The 15,507-nt window shown below is 35.0% G+C and overlaps 1 protein-coding gene across 2 annotated transcripts in view; it reads left to right on the top strand.

Annotated features, from left to right (window-relative positions):
• Positions 1-15,507, top strand: part of LOC111148333 (EPH receptor A6) — an 874,015-nt gene that overhangs the window by 404,719 nt on the left and 453,789 nt on the right. The window lies entirely within an intron of this gene.

The raw sequence follows: 15,507 nt of genomic DNA, 5'->3' as shown, positions 1-15,507 counted from the left end.
TTTTATATTAATTTTCCTGTTTGTAAAGGTGCAAAAAAGGAAAATTACACATGCATTCAAATTAAAATATGCAGTCAAACATGGAAGCTGAATATATTTGTCAATACAGCAATTTGAGACAAAAGTTCTAAAATTGTAGACCTCAAAATAAAAGCATGTATTACAATTTGGGATTAATTTTCTAAATCGTCAGTGCTTGAATATAATATTTCTTTCATAACAGACATAGTAAAATTTTATGGTAATTCCTGGTAACTTTTGAAAGTGTTTCTGCCTCCTTGAAGCTGTATCAGAATATTTATAATTTAGTAATATTTGCTGTATATTTAAAAATTAGTTTTGTAAGTCAAAGAATATCAAAGGCCACAAATGTTTTTGTTATTCATTTAACAAATATTTATTGAACACCTTATATATACTAACCACTGTAGTAAAAAAATGAGAATTTTAACACAAAGATAGTTTCCTCTTACAAGTGCTCACACATTGATGTTGAGGACTCTAGAATCAAAACACTGCAAAAACAAATATCTGCTTTAATGGAAGCCCATGTAATATGCACTTGCAACAAACATGAAAGACAAATTGCTCATGTTGATAATGAAATTTTTGGGCACCAGCTTACAGATGATCTGCCTGTGTGCAAAAGAGTAGTTGGGAAATTCAGTCTCAGGCCAATGGCATTAATACATGGAATGGATCTACCTGTTGGAACTAGGTATGAACCAAGTTAAGAGACCATATTCTGGTCAGAAACATCACATCTGTACAACCCACACATCATAGTCTCTGCTGATTACACAGCCATATAGAGCTATTGCAAGCAATGCATTGAAGGTTCTGAATCTTGAGTGTCTGCTGTTGCTGCATGTTGAATGTGACTTTATGATCCATGAGACTCTGTTATACCTAAACCATGCTGGATCAGTGTAGGTACTCTGCTTGTACTGGATAGAAGATGCTGTTCTAATTTACTTCGATTTAGTATTTACAGAACATTCCAATGAAATGTGAACCAAGGTTTCAATACCCTGTTTTAAAATGGTAACAGAGGGATGCCTGGGTGGGGCAGTTGGGTAAGCATCTGGCTCTCGTTTTGGCTCAGGTCCTAATCTTATGGTTGTAATCTCACAGTTATGAGATTGATCCCTGCATTGGGCTCTGAGCTTAATGTGGAATCTACTTAAGATTCTCTCTTTCCCTCTCCCTCTGCCCCGTTCCACCATGCTCTGTCTCTAAATAAGTAAATCTTAAAAAAATAAAATAAAATAAAATTTTAATAGAAATGTGATAAAGCAAATACTGTTTAGTAACATCATTAGTTTTATTCAACATACAAATATTAACTGTGATATTGAATGCAAAATAAAACAAACTATAAGTATGAAATTCAAGCACTTGGGTTTTATTATAGAGGGCTACTTATAGTGGAAATACATTGGAAACACCCATTAATATTTCAGCTAATGATATAAGTAATCATTTTGAACATCTACAGAAAATAGGAAGAGATATTATCTGAATATTTACTAATGGAAAAAATGGATTCAATGAAAAGGTTTAAAAATGTTAAATGATATTATAGTATTTTATCTTTATAGTTTTTAAGCAAAGAAGGTGGTGAATATTTGGGTTATCTACTCTTCTAAACTTTATTCTATAATATCTCAAATAATTTTGACTAATTAGTATATTAATTATGTATAAAGGTAATCCATATGGCAGATGTTTGAGCTTCTGCTATGTCTGCAGTATTGTCCCAGTGCAATAACATATATAAGAAACTTCTTTTAAGTAATTTACAATATAGTTCTTAAATGATATAAATAACAGGTATCAAAATGTGGAATACAGATGATAATTGCAATGGCAGATTACTTAAGAAGAGATGAATGTGTGTAAGTATTGCCAGGAATATCTTCTAACATATTTATATATACATATGTATGTGTATGTGTATGTTTGTGTATATAAATGCATATTCACATAATAACAAGGTATTGTCCCAAACAAAATTTGGGCTAAAGAATCAGAGAGACCTTGTTTGAAATCCTAGCTTGCTCGTATAACTTTGAGTAACTGTTAAAGCCTTCCATCTCCTTATTTGTAAAATGAAAATGTTGATACCTACATCATTGGATTTTTGAAAGACTTAAACAAAATAATGTTTATAAACACCAATTTGTTGTGGACAAGAAATTGTGATTATTATATTAATTATCGACATGCTTGATAACTCTATAAAAAGAACATGTATGCTTTTCTTGTTAGTAAAATTTTTATAGTGTATAACTCAGTAATTTTTGCATAGTTTTCTGCACCATTCAGCTACAGAAATGCCACAAATACATGACAGCGGGACATTCACAATTGTCAGATTGAAGAATGGATTATAAGTTTGTTGCTAAGCCAGCAGAAGATATGGTTGTCAAACTTTACTGAGGTGTCAGAGTACTTGAGACTTAGAGCAATGATGAGTGAGTTTGCTCAATGTTCAAATCATGCATGATGCAAGCCATTTTATGATGCATCTGTTCTTTAATTCTAGGTTGAAAGATAAAATGTCTTGCTTATTTTTTTCTATAAAATGAGGTTGTCACAAACACATTTTTTATGAAATAAAAGTTGTGAAATACATTTTTATTTCTAATGGCCTAAATAAAGATATACTTGTTTTGCTTCTAGGGAAAAAAATATAAATGTCTAAGAAAACATAAAACCATTAGTTAGAATTGTACCTATCGATTAAATTCTACAAAAGAGTATTTTTTATTATGACATTTATTTATAATCCAAATGCCATCAACAACTATTCTCTAAAAGTTGTGGTTCATTCCTTCACTGCTCTGGGTTACAGAATAGGTACATTCCAGATAATGAGCAACCAGTGTACTCTATGATGAGAACTCAGACTACAGACTAGAAGGGACTTGGGTCATAACTTTGGCTCTCCTACCATTTGACCTTAAGCAAGTCTTTCAGTTACTCAGTGTGTCATAAGAAAACATCCCCAAAATTTAATGCCTTAAAATAACAACTCTCATTTATTTTGCTTATAAATGTGAAATTTTGACAAAGTTCAGCAGAGACAGCTCATCTCTGCTTTATGCAGCATCAGCTGAGGTGGTGACACAGGAGCCTGGAGAATCTACATTCCAGATAGCTCACTCACCTGACTGGCAAGATGGTGCTGATTGCCAGCTGGGAGCTCAGCCAGTGCTGTAGGCCAAGGGCCTCAGTTCTTTACCTGGACCTCTCCATGGCTGCTTCGCCTTCCTCCTGGCATGGAGGCTAGTTTCTAAACCTAAGCATTCCGAAAGGAACAGCTCTATCACCGTTGATGACCTAGCTAGCCTAGGAAGTCATATAGACTCCCTGTAGTCACAAGCACACCCAAATTCAGGAGATGGGGAACATGGACCTGAACTCTTTATGGAAAGAGTGTCCGTGAGATATTGTCAGAAGGGTGGAGAGTGGGAGATATTGTTGAGGCCATTTTTGGAAAACACAGTCTGCCATAACAAGTTGCTTAATATCACTTAACTTCAGTTTTCTCATCTAAGTAATAATATGTTAAGCACCCTTCTGATCGCTTTACGCATAGTAATTCATTAAATTCTCACAACACCCTCTGAGTTAGGTGCTATCACTTATCCCCATTTTTCAGACAAGGAAAATGATGCATAGAAAAATAAGTTGAATGAAATGACAAGAGTTGGTAAAATATAGGAACAGAACTTGAGCCAAGTAATCTAGTTCCAAAGGCCACACTCTTTATTATCCTTTGTAATTGATTTTTATAAGAAAAACTAAAAAAATATATATGTATATGAAGTATTTTGCACAAATATCTGACTCATTCTGAATGCTCGATAACTACAAATGATTATGCTGTAACTATTATTATACTATATCTTACAGTTAATCACTGGATGTTTTCTCTTTGGGATAGTATTTCTTGTTCACTAAAGTACTTAAGGAGTATACAAGAAAGGAATATTGAAGAGAAAGTTAGAAACTGACATTACAGGGGCATGTGGGCGGCTCAGTGGGTTAAAGCCTCTGCCTTCAGCTCAGGTCATGATCCCAGGGTCCTGGGATCGAGCCTCGCATCCTGCTCTCTGCTTGGCAGGGAGTGGGCTTCCTCCTCTCTCTCTCTCTTGCTTGCCTCTCTGCCTACTTACTTGTGATCTCTGTCTGTCAAATAAATAAATAAAATCTTAAAAAAAAAAAACTGACATTATAGTTGGGTGTCTAGAAAAAAAATAGTGAAATAAGAATAAGACTCTGATTAGGGAAAAATGTTAAATGGCATCTCATTTCGAAGTATCTGGAAATATGGCGATAGATGCAATAAACACATTTTTTATAAAAGTAGTGATAAGTATGAAGGAAGTAGTATTAATAGTGTAGGCTTAAGATTAAAATATACCTGGAGGTAATAAATTAATTAAAAATCACATTAGAAGATGTGTTAGAACACTGAAAAGATGATCTGTTATTTATAGGGAAAAAATGGTTAACTTTTAATATTGTGCCAGTATTATTACCAGATTGCTTTCAAAATGATAGTAAGTGGTAATAAAAATAAAAATAATGTCTAATCATAAAAACTGCTTATATAAACCTCTTGTTTTCCATACCTCCACTACCTTGCTCTCACACTAGAAACATCCTTAGAATTTTAAATTTGCATGTCACAACCTCAGACTACTGAAGTATTTCCTGAATATGTACTGAAGTACATATCCAAGTAATGCCCTGTCCTTGACAATTATCCACCTCTTGAAGTAATGTGCCTTTTTCAAGTCATCTTTAATATATAAATTATGAGTCTATGAATGAGAAAAATGGTGGAAGATAAAACTAAGATCTAACATGTCCACTTTATGCTTGTTAATGGCAACTTATGTGAATTTCTGAATATATCTCTTTTTTATAAGTTACTATGTCACATAGTAAAAGAAAAAAAAAATAGTATTTAGTTTCTAGGTTCTTCTTTATCTAACCAAAAGTTCAAAAGCTCACTGCTAGTCTGAGACCTGAGTAATGGTCTTTTGGTTCAATCTTCAAAGTCTTTGGTATGTTAAATAGAATCAAATCCCATATGTGCAGTTTGGGAGTAAACCCAGGAGTTCATAAACAAACCTACAGGGTTGATTTCTCGAGCTTCTCTCTCTCCATGTTCTTCCCAGTACTCTCTGGTTTACTATGGCTCCTCTTTTAAAAATTTCTTGGCAGGAAGGCTGGCTGAATATTTACTCCACTCAGCTGTGCACTTCATCAACTGGATATGCATCCAGGGCCAAGTGAGACAAGGACAGAGAGAAAAGAAATGCAGTTGGTGGGAGTTGACTCCACCCTCTCAGTACTGTAGCTTGAGTGAATGGAGAGGAAGTTTTCCCTTCTTAAGAATTTTGGCTCCTGTGGGCTTTCACTACTGACCACCACCAGCCCCACCACTACCACATGATTACTTGAGGGACAGGCAGGAGAAAACAGAGAAAAGAAAGAGAACTAAAGAAGGAAGGGATTTTCACATTCTCTCCTGAACATTAGGAGTTCTATTTCTCACTTCCAGAATGAAGATGAGCAGTCTTGCCCTAGAGCTCTGTCTGTGACCTGGTGTCCACTTCCAAGTGTTCAGTCCGTTCAGTCCAGGCTCCAAGTGTTGGGGAAGGCAGGAGGGATGGAAGGGAGAGGATGGTCAACTCATCACTAACTCATATTTTGATTTTCTCTAACATACCTGCTTCTGCTTACTTCTCAAAGCCTTTAAATATCTGCTGGGTGTGGTGTGCTCAGATTTTGTAGATAAGCAGGAAAAATAAGAACAGTTTGCTTATTCCATCCTTTTCAGAACCAAGGCCCCTTCCTCTGATTCTTTAGGATGAAAGGTCTGATGGTTTCTTAGGTCTGATGGTTTTTCTCTTTGTTTATTCAAAAGAGAGTCCTCTTTAAACATTTTTTTTTAAGATTTTATTTATTTATTTGACAGAGAGAGAGATCACAAGTAGACAGAGAGACAGGCAGAGAGAGGGAGGGAAGCAGGCTCCCTGCCGAGCAGAGAGCCCGATGTGGGACTCGATCCCAGGACCCTGAGATCATGACCTGAGCCGAAGGCAGCGGCTTAACCCACTGAGCCACCCAGGCGCCCCTTAAACATTTTTTTGATGAAAGTAAGAAATTAGAATTAGTAACAGGACAATTTTATATACATTATCTCATGAGGACCTTATAATGGTCTGCAAGAAAGGTTACGTTGAATATTTTGAAGCACAATGTACAAGTTTAATAGACTTGCATTTGATCTTGAGATTTTCCTTGGGTTGTTAGTGATAGATTATTTTGAAGAAACAAAATATTCATGGTTGTTTAAACTTAGATTTTAGGTTTTTCTTTTCTTTTCTTTTTATGTTTTAATTCCCTAATATTCCCTGCCTTCTCTGTTTACATGACAGCAAAACTTAATTTTCATAACTGCATAACAGCTTCTAAGAAAACAGTGATGAGATTATCTATCCCAATTCATGAATTCTAATGTTTTGAGAAATGATGCAGATCACATATTTTACTGATAAGTCATTCAGGTTTATCTAAACTTACAGACTATTGAACACCAATGAGGGAAAGGCAGTCAATTATATTAATATCAGTTAGTCTCTGTCACATAGGTGCAATTCAGTATTTCATCAAATGATGAGAACTGCATGATATGCCAACTAGGATTTCTTGTGGTCCTTTGTCCTAGAATTCTCTGATAATACAGATAAACCCGCAAAACATTGCTCCCAATGTATGCCTACCCATTCTATTTTTAAAATAAAATTATGTACAGACAGGTCGTACATTTCTTGATTTTGTTTTAGCAGAGACATTGTGTGTATATGTATGTGTATGTACCTCAAAGTACTTTCAAACTGTATTTCAGTAATACCCAGAGACTTAAATTTATAAGGGAAATTGCATTGCGAAGTATGTATTTCATTAACATTAGTGGTAATTTAGTAACTATACTCATATTGAATGTTCCTTTAAATCATGCTTTTTGTAAAAATTATTTTGACCTTATAATATTTATTACATCTCTTAATACTGTTATTTTATTTTTTTTAAAAAGATTTTATTTTTATTTGAAGGGGGAGAGAGAGAGAATGTGCACAAGTGAGACCACAAGACCACAGGAGCAGGAGGAGGGAGAAGTAGACTCCCCATTGAGCAGGATGCTTTGTGAAGCTGGATGCAATGCAGGCTTGATCCCAGGACACTAGGATCATGACCTGAGCCAAAAGCAGTGACTTAACCAACTGAGCCATGCAGTTGCCCCTCTTACTGTTATTTTAAGCAAACATTTAGAGTTTCTCAAATTAGGAGCAGCAAGGCATCCAGCTCTTGATCTTAGGGTCATGAGTTTAAGCCCCATTGTGGGCTTGGAGTTTGCTTAAAAAAAAAATAGAGTAAAAAAAAGAAGATAATATAGTTCCTCAAGTTATAAACATATTTTTGAAGTAGAAAACTATATTTTAACTTGGATTATTTATTATATGATTTTACAAGAATACATATATATTTTACATTTTATAGATTATGATCATCAAATTACATTGCATTTGTAGTAACACTCTTGCTACCTTTACCAGTAGGTACATGGAAACATGAAAACAAATATTTAATAAATAATGGGTTGATTATAATTTATTTTCAATAAAATGTATTCTAATTATATGATTAGAAGTTTAGTAAAGTGTAAAATTTTTTGTTAAACATTGTTGCTGAACATATCAGCTTATTTCCATTCCCTCAGGATACTTCACCAGAATAAGTAAGGGAATATAGAAAGTCTGCACTAACAAGGACAAAACAGCAGGTGAAAGTAGTAGAAAATACATCAGGTGAGAAAGATCAACATGTCAACAAAATTACAAAAATTAAAAATCAAACAGAAGAGTGATAACTCACCTAGCAATGGAATTTGGTATGACTTTCTGCAGGGATAGAAGCTGCTTTCACTTTGTGCTATTCTGTTGGGTATATACTTAGGAGTAGAATTGTTATTTCAGTAAATACTGCCAAACAGTTCTACAAAGTGGTAGCAACAGTTAAAACTTCTCCTGCGATATGAGAGCTCATATTGCTCTGTCTCCTCACCAACACTTACTATTGTGTCTTTTTCACATTAGGTATTCTGGTAGATGGCAGTTGTGTTGCACTACTGTGAAGTGAGTTTTTTAAAATAGGTCTTTGAGAAACTAGCAGGTGAACTTAGATAGGAAAAGGACATTATACAACAGTGAAATAGGGGTGCCTGGGTGGCTCAGTCCATTAAGCGTCTGCCTTTGGCTCAGGTCATGATCCCAGGGTCCTGGGATGGAGTCCCACATTGGGCTCCCTGCTCATCAGGAGTCTGCTTCTCCCTCTCCCTCTGCCACTTTCCCTGACTGTGCTTACTCTCAATCTCTCTCTCAAATAAAATTAAAAAAACAAAATAAAACAGTGAAATATGAATACAATTGGGAAAGTAATAATTTAAGATGATTAAAATAGTCTGATTTTTACTTGCAGCCATGATATAGTAAATATATGAAAAAATAATTTTAAAATATATGAAATAAATCACAAGTATATATGAAAAATATGTATGAAATATATACACAAAATATATGAAAAAATACATTTTTTTTAAAGATTTTATTTATTTATTTGACAGAGAGAAATCACAAGTAGGCAGAGAGGCAGGTAGAGAGAGAGGGGGAAGCAGGCTCCCTGCTGAGCAGAGAGCCCGATGCGGGGCTCGATCCCAGGACCCTGAGATCATGACCTGAGCCGAAGGCAGCGGCTTAACCCACTGAGCCACCCAGGCGCCCTGAAAAAATACATTTTAAGACAAAACATCAGATAATGAAAGACTGTGATCCCTGCCAGATGGTAAATAAAGGAGGAGAGCCCTACAACTGTTCCCACTTAGTGTCTTGAGAGAGTTTCAAGGCCATGGTGCCAGAGGAGGGATCCTGACAGAAGCCAGCAGACTCCACCTGTGGATTGAGAAGACAGATCTGGAAGTCCATTTAGACTCAGGTATTCAGATGCACCAAAACAGAGTATGAAAGAGGAGAGGGCCTCTCTGATAGAGAACTCCAGAGAGCTGTCAAAGTTCTTCAGCCTATTCACCTGAGTTTGCTCATGAGCAAATAAACCAACAAAGGAGATTTAAATGAGATCATGAAAAGGATGCAATTATTAAAAAAAAAAAAAAAAGACAGAAAAAGGAAGAAAATGGAGCAACGAACAAATGGGAAAAGTGGGGGAAAAAAACATCAAGATAGACTTAAGCCTAACCATATCAGTAATCACATTAAATGTAAATAGACTAAACACTCCAATTAAAAGAAGTTGTCAGATTGGACTTTGAAAAATAAATGCAAGACCCTGGTATGCTCTACCTGCAGGAAATGTACTTTACTTTTAATTGAATTGAATTTTTTTAGAGGGGGAAAGAGAGAAGTGCAGAGAGAGACTCTTAAGCAGGCTCATGCTGGGGATGGAGCCGGACATGGGGTTTAGTCTCAAGACCCAGATGAATTCATGACTTGAGCTGAAATCAAGAGTCAGATGCTTATCTGACTGAGCCACCCAGATGCCCTAGAAATGTACTTTAAATATAAAAATGGAGGGGCACCTGGCTGACTCAGTAGAGCATCTGAATCTTGATCTCAAGGTTGTAAGTTCGAGTCCATGTTGGGTATAGAGATTTCTCATATCTTTAAGAAAAATTAAAATAAATATAAAGATCCAAATAGGTGAAAATAAAGGGACACAAGGAAACTTTTAGGGTTGATGGATCATGCACTATCTTGATTGTGATTAAATATTCATAGTTGTACACATATGCCAAAACTTAACCAATTATATACTTTACATGCAGTTTTTTTCATGCAAATTATACCTCATACCTTACTAAAGCTGTTAAAAAATAGTATGGTATGTGTGGTGTGGAGAATAGAAAGAAGTCTAAAATTTATGTAGCAGTGGGAGGTAAGTTTGAAAAAATAGGTGTGAGCTCAACTGTGAAGCAGTTTAAATGCTAAACTGAGTTTGGACTATGTGCTAGATACCAGGTGTTAGCAAACATTTTCTATAAAGGGCCAGACAGTATACGTTTTGGGCTTTGCAGGCCAAGAGTCAAAATCAATGTTACCACGTACCTATATAATCTTTTAAAAATCCAAAGACTATTCTTAGCTCACAAGCTGTACAAAACCAGGCAGTGGGCCAAATTTAGTCAAAGTACAACAGGTTGCCAACTACTACACTAGACAATAGACAGTAGCATGATCATCTCTACCATTTAGAAATATAACTGGCAGTAGCTATGGTGTAGATTTGAGCAGGCAGAAAGCAGAGGCAAACAGATGAAATGAATGCAATAGTACAAGAAATGGTGGTTTAACATAGTAATGTCCTAGTATTATGGATGGAAGCTAAAAAAATAGATTCATTATAGATCTTCTTTATCCATTCATCCATTGACAAATACTTAGGATGTTTCTGTATCTTGGCTATTGTGAGTAACCCTGCAATAAACACAAGAGTTCAGATCTCTTTTTGATATCCTGCTTTCATTTCCTTTGGATAAATTCTCAGAAATGGGATCGCTGGTCATGTGGTAGTTCTATTACTCTTTTGAGGAACTAAATTGTTTTCCATAGCAGCTTAAACAAGTTATCTTCCCATCAACAATGCAGAGGAGTTCCTTTTTCTCTAAAACCCCTCTGACACTTTTTTTCTGTCTCTTTGATAATAGACATTTTAATAAATATGAGGTAATACCTCAAGGTTTTGATGTGCATTTTGCTGATGATTAGTAAGACTGAACATATTTTCATGTGTCTGTTGGCCATTTGGATGTCTTTTTTTCGAAAAATGTCTATTCAGTTCCTATACCCATTTTTTAATCTAATTACTTCTTTTCTTGTTGACTGGGATTAATTCTTTATAAATTTTGAATATTAACATCTTATCATATAGATGGTTTGCAAATATGTTCTCCCATTTCATGGTTTGCCTTTTCATTTTGTTGATTGTTTCTTTTGTTGTGCGGAATCATTTAAGTTTAATGTAGTCCTATTTGTTGATTTTTGTTTTTGTTGCTTCTGCTTTTATTGTCATATCCAAAAAAAAAAAAAAAAAAAAAATCTTTGCCAAAGCCAATGTCAAGGAGCTTTTCCCTATGATTTCTTCTAGGAGTTTTATAGTTTCAGGTCTTATATTTAAGTCTTTAAGCTATTTCAAGTTAAATTTTGTGAGTGGTGCAAAGTAGAGATCCAATTTCGTTCTTCTGCTTGCCAGCTCTCTAGTTTTCCCAGTAACATTTATTGAAAAGACTATCCTATCCCTATCACATATTATTGGCTCCCTTATCAAATATTAGTTGACCATATATGAAAGAGTTTATTTCTAGTCTCTCTGTTCTGTTCCACTGGTCTGTGAGTCTGTCTGTTCTTGTGCCAGTACGTTACTGCTTTGATGACTGTGACTTTTAGGATAGTTTGAAATCAGCGAGTGTAATGCTTCCAGCTTTTTCTTTTTCAGAATTGCTTTAGCTATTCAGGGTTTTTTGTAGTTCCATACACATTTTGGGATTTTTTTTTTATTTTTGTGAAAAAAATCTCACTGGAATTTTGATAGGGATTGTGTTGACTTTATAGATGGATGTAGGCAGTATGGACATTTTAACAATTAATTCTTTTGATGCACGAGCATGAGCATGGGATATTTATTCATTTATGTCTTCTTCAATTTCTTTCACCAAAGTTTATAATTTTCCCTATACGGATCTTTCAATTCTTGGTTGAATTTATTCCTATGTATTTTATTATTCTTGATGCTATTATGAATGGGATTGTTGTCTTTATTTCTTTTTTATGCATAAAATCAATATAAAATTGATAGGAAAATGTGTATAATGATAGTAATAAGTACAATTTTAATATTGCTAATAAACAGCTCTTACAAATTAATAGAAACAGCAAACAAGGATATAAAAGGCAGTGCATAAATGAGTATAAGCAAATGGCCAATAAAAATGTGCAACATTACTGGTAATCCAGAAACTTCAATTAAAGTAACAATGATATTTAACTTCACATATTTTCAAAAAGTAAAATATGAATCATATTAATTATAAGGATTAGTGGGGTACTAAGTTTAGGATGCTCTTTTACATTGTTATGAGATTTTAGGAATGAAACAAGGAAATATGTATTAAGAAAATAATAAACATACCCTAATTCAGAGTTCCCACTGTTGGGAACCGAAATGTCAACATTATCACAAGGATGTTTACTGTAGCATACTTTAGAAAGGGGTTCTCTCAACTGGGAGATTGTTGATAGAAATACTATAAGCACGTTATAAAGAATTAACTCATGACCATTGAGCTGGAGATATTTTCATTGTATAGTAATAATTGAGAACAAAAATCTCTACTATATAGATATTGTCCCAATGTTGTAAAATTAACAATGATAAATTCTTGTGATCATACATATAAGTACACATACCTACCAATTAATGTGTTGGCATTTTAGGGAAGTCATTTTTGAAGAAAAAGATGGAGGAAAAGGTAGGTAAGACCAAATTTTTAAATGATATTTTAAAATAAATGTCCATACAGAGTATACATGTTATGATCTCATTTATGTATCATAAATGTGGGGTTTTTTAAAATATTTTATTGATTTACTTGAGAGAATGGGAGAGAGAGAGAATACAGAGGGGAAGGGAGAAGCACATTCCCTGCAAAGCAGGGAGCCAGATGTGGAGCTCATTCCCAGGACCCTGAGATCATGACCTGAACAAAAGGCAGCTGCTTAAACCACTGAGCCACCCATGCACCCCTTGTAAATGTTTTAATATGGAAATAAGTAGGTACTTTAAAAAAAGAATCATTGTAGAAAATGAAAGTTTCAACTGAACATCTATATTCAAGTAGCTTTTTCTAAAAGAAACAAATTACAAATCACTGCATCAGATAATCTTTAACTTTCTAACAGTATTTTGTGCAGTTTTGACATACATTGGAAAATATTCTTATCTTATGCAGGGTAGTTTGTTTTTGGAAATGAAGTTTACATTCCCAAAAATAGATAAGTAAAGAAGTAATAGAGAAGAAAAAGAAAACAATGTAAAAGTTCTCAACGTGTAGGTATTGATATCTCATTTGTAACATAAATACAAACAAAATCTAAAATCACTAACTGAATAGATTAATAGGATACATTTAGAAATTTAGTAATTTCATACTAGACATTAGTGAACTATTTACTCATTCACTCATTAAATTTTTAAGGAGGTGTAAAGATAAAAGATATACTTGAATATGCTAAGTATTAAAGATATATACCCACATCTGACTTATGGCAGTTCCAAGAAACTGAGGTGATAAATGTGACAAGATCATTATAATCTCATACGATTCAAGCTAAAAGAGAGGTGTATGGGGTAGATCATTAACGTGTGCTACATAAAAAGAATGTAACTACCTTGAACATTGGCTTTCTAACATTTTTAACAGCATAATCCTATGTTTTGAAATGAAATATTATACTAAACTTTAATATTAAAATAAGGTAATGTTTTAAAAATCTAAATGTATTTTATAAGTTCAACGCTTTAAGATTTTTGAAAGCAATTTTGATGTGTACACAGACATTTCAAATCAGAGATAAGGCTGAGAGCTGCAGTACCAATATTCAATTCATATTTGTATTTTTTGTGGTAGCCAAAATATTCAAATTCATGATAATTTCAACTGGAAAAGTTTTTTTTTTTTTTTTTTCTAATAGCCAGCTCACCTTGAGATATTAGAATAATTACTACTGAGTTGCAACTGAATTGCTTTCAAAATCTTTATTCAGGGTTTCCATCCCTTAATAGTAATTCAGCAAGCCAAAAACAAAACCCATAAATTTATAGTAAGATGAATTATACTATGCTCAGAACATACATTGAGTAGAAATGCATAATCTTCTGCAGGAACTTAATTAGCAAAGTACTCACACTCTGTCCAATTCAGTGAAAAGAAAAAAGTATTGAACACTTACTCTATGATAATCACTGTTACCAGCCTGCCCTTGAGGACCTTACAGTCATTAAACAAGTAATGGCCAAAGTGTTGCTGAAAAAGTAACAAAGAGGATGCAACCACCACAGGTTAACCCTCGAGCTGGACCCAGGGAGCTGAAGGCTCCTCAACCCCTTTCCTGTCCTTGGACTCTATGATCTGCCTATCATCCCCATAATGGGAGCGCTTTTCAAGGACAGAACCTTGAGAGAGTAAGATGCTATTGAGACCATCTGGATGGTATACATGACTCATCCCATTTAAGGCCTCTATGTAAACTTTTAAGATTCTGGAGGGTAGGTACAGAGAGCTGTTTATCTTACAACTGCCCAGAACGAGCCTCCTATGTCAATTCCCCTGCTTATGAAACCTGTCACCTACCGATCTGGATTGGCCTGCCTCTTCTGTCTCCCCCTGCATTTCATGCACAGCACTAGTTTGCAAACCAACAAGTATGCTATTGTTGAGAAGTCACAGGTGCTTAGAGAACCTATTCTAGAAAGTCAGGAAGAAGTGGGACCTGAAAGAGGGCTAGGAGTTAGCAAGGTGATTGGGTCATGGGGTGGGATGGAGAAGAGATTAATAGGAGAAAAGGCTCAAGAAGAAGAAAGATCACGATAGATTCATAGAAATTAAAGGAAACTGTCAGCAAGTCATTCGTTCATTCACTGAATACTGGGGAAGGACCAAATAATGCCTGGTGCTGGTCTAGACACTGGAAATACACCTCAGTAAACAAAAGAAACAAAAATCTCTGGCCTAACAGAGCATACATTTTAGAAGGAAGTAGCTTAAAAAGTTAAACATACCATGTGTCAGATGTTAAGTTCTTTGCAGATAGGAAAAAGAGTGGAGGGTAACATAAAACAGTGTGGTAGGATGCAGCAGGAGGTGCAGTTTTAAAAAGGGAATCAGGCTTCATTAATACAATAGCATTGTTACAAAGACCTGATCTAAGGGAGGGAGCATATCATACAGAGAGGTGAGTAAGAGCAAGTGAGGCTCAGTAACAGGAGCATGATTTCATGCAAGACTCTGAGGGAGGCCAGTGTGGCTGGAGCAGAGGACTTGATGGAAAAAGAGTTGATGAAAAGCAGAGTCACAGGGAAGGGAAAGGGAGCAAAATTATGCGATGTCTAGTAGACAATTAATAGGGCAATGGCTTTGCTCTAGGAGAAATGGAAAGCCACCGGAAGCTTGGAGCCCAGTGATAATGTGATCTCATGTAAGTTCTGAGAGGATCAGAACTGGGTTGAAAATAGACTGTAGAGGGGCAAAGCCTTAAGGGGGTGTGAGAGGGAAGCAGCTTCATGTGATGTGGTTAGAGCGGCAGGCTGGGTCAAACCACAGGGGAGCTTGTAATCCAATTGGTTTTAAACTTTAAC

This window comes from Enhydra lutris, unplaced genomic scaffold, assembly GCF_002288905.1.
Source record: "Enhydra lutris kenyoni isolate GAN:26980312 unplaced genomic scaffold, ASM228890v2 scaffoldscaffold2, whole genome shotgun sequence".
NCBI lineage: Eukaryota > Metazoa > Chordata > Mammalia > Carnivora > Mustelidae > Enhydra > Enhydra lutris.
Note: the sequence above shows the minus strand (reverse complement) of the source record. Positions and strands in the feature narration are given on the sequence as shown.